We start from the raw sequence: 2,546 nt of genomic DNA, 5'->3' as shown, positions 1-2,546 counted from the left end.
CACTCAACCTCAAGGTCGGTTTGAGCCGTAAGGATGCCGGTGAGTCGGAACTGACTCAATGGCCTGTGACAACAACAGTAAATGTAAACTGTTTTTATATTACCACGTCATTGCTCATTAACCATTTGGATGTAGTGGAGAATGATAATCCACATATGTGTGAATACCATGGATTTTTCATCTAGGTGAATACATGAATTCATAAGGCCCTTGTAGTAATTTCTTGGTGGTGATTGTTGTTAGGTGCCAATGAGTCAGGTGTGAGTCATAACAACCCAATGTACAACAGAATGAAAAGGTGCCCTGTGCTGCACCGATTGTTGTGACACTTGAGCCCACTGTTGCTCCCACTCATCTGTCAGTTTGTCGCACTGTGATAGCTTGCGTGTTGCTGTGATGCTCGACGCTACACCACCTGTATTTTAAATACCAGCAGGTTCAACCATGGTAGACAGGTTGCAGCGAAGCTTCCAGACTATTGTTAATAGGGAGTGATGGACTACTTCTGAATGGTTATCCACTGAAAACCGTAAGAATAGTAGCCGAACATTATCTAGATAATAACAAGATGAAAACATTATAACTAGCAGCTGAATATTGTCAGATACAGTACCGGAAGATGAGCCCCTCAGGTTGGAAGGCACTCAAAATATGACTGGAGAAGAGCTGGCTCCTCAAGTAGAGTTGAAGATAAAGTAAAGTATTATAATGAAATATGCAAAGACCTGGTGTTAGAAAAACAAGAGGGAAGAACACACTTAGCATTTCACAAACTGAAAAAGCTGAAGAAAAAATTCAAGCCTCAACTTTCAATAGTGACGGGTTCTAAGGGCAAATTATTGAATGATGCAGAAAGCATTTAGAGAAGATAGAAAGAATATATAGACTCACTATACCAAAAAGAAATGGTCGGTGTTCAACCATTTCAAGAGGAAGCATATGATCAAGAACCAATGATACTGAAGGAAGAAGTCCAAACTATACTAAAGGCATTGGCAAAAAGCAGGGCACCAGGAACTGATGGAATACAAATTAAAATCTTTCAACAAACTGATGAAACACAGGAGATGCTCACTCATCTATGCCAAAGAATTTGGAAGACAGTTACCTGACCAACTGATTGGAAGAGATCCATATTTGTGCTCATTCCAAAGACAGATGACCTAATGAAATATGGAAATCATCTAACAATATCATTAGTAAAACATGCAGGTAAAATTTTTGTTTAAGAAAATTCAAAAACAATTGTACCAGTACAATGACAGGGAACTGCTGGAAACTCAAGCCATATTCAGAAGAGGACATGGAATGAGGGATATCAGATGAATATTGATTGAAAGCAGTGAATACCAGAAAGATGTTTACTTGTGCTTTATTGACTACGCAAAGACTTTCAACTGTGTAGGTCATGCAAGTTACAGATAACATTGTGAAGAATGGATCTTCCAGAACAATTAATTGTACTCAGAGGAACCTGTACATAGACCAAGAGACAATTGTTTGACTAGAACGAGGAATATTGAATGCTTTAAAATCAGGGAAGGTGAGGACCAGGGTTGTATTCTTTCACCATACTTATTCATTCTGTATGCTGAGTAAATAATCCAAGAAGCTGGATTATATGAAGAAGAACACGGCTTCAGGATTGGAGGAAGACTCATCATCAACCTGTGATAGGAGATGATATGACCTTGCTACCTTAAAGTGAAGAGGACTTACAATACTGATGAAGATCAAAGACCACAGCCTTCAATATGTTTTATACACCTCAATATCAAGAAAGCAAAAATACTCACGAATGGACCAGTAAATAACATCATGGTAAAAGAAGAAAAGATTGAAGTTGTCAAAGACTTCATTTTGCTTGAATCCATAAACAACACTCAAGGAAGCATCAGTCAAGAAATCAAACAATGTATTGCATTAGGCAAATCTTCTGCACAAGACCTCTTTAAAGTGTACAAGAGTAAAGATGTCAGTTTGAGGGACTAAGATGTGCCTGACTCAAGCCATGGTATTTTCAATCACCTCATGTGCACGCAAAAGTTGGACAATAAATAAAGAAGACCATAGAAAGATCCATGCTAAAGAAGAATATTGAAAGTACCACAGATTTCCAGAAGAACAAACAAATCTATCTTGGAAGAAGTATAGTCACAATGCTTCTTGGAAGCCAAGAGGGCAAGACTCCATCTGTCATATTTCGGAGACGGCATAAAGAGGGACATGTCCCTGGAGAGTAATCATGCTTGGTAAAACAGAGAGTCTGTGTAAAAGAGAAAGACCCCCAATAAAATAGATTGACACAGTGGCAGCAGCAATGGACTCAAACATAACAACAGTTGTGAGGATGGCGTAGGACAGGACTGTGGGTCAGATCCCATCCGATGGCACCTAACAACATGAGGTAAAAAGAATAGAGAAATTCTGGTCTAACTACTAATAGACAGTGGACTTATGTGTACTTTGTTGCCTCTGAAAAACTGCATCTTCAATATAGATTACATAGGTATAACTTCCTGGTATGGTGTGGTGGGATAAGAACC

This window comes from Chrysochloris asiatica, unplaced genomic scaffold, assembly GCF_000296735.1.
Source record: "Chrysochloris asiatica unplaced genomic scaffold, ChrAsi1.0 scaffold00025, whole genome shotgun sequence".
NCBI lineage: Eukaryota > Metazoa > Chordata > Mammalia > Afrosoricida > Chrysochloridae > Chrysochloris > Chrysochloris asiatica.
Note: the sequence above shows the minus strand (reverse complement) of the source record.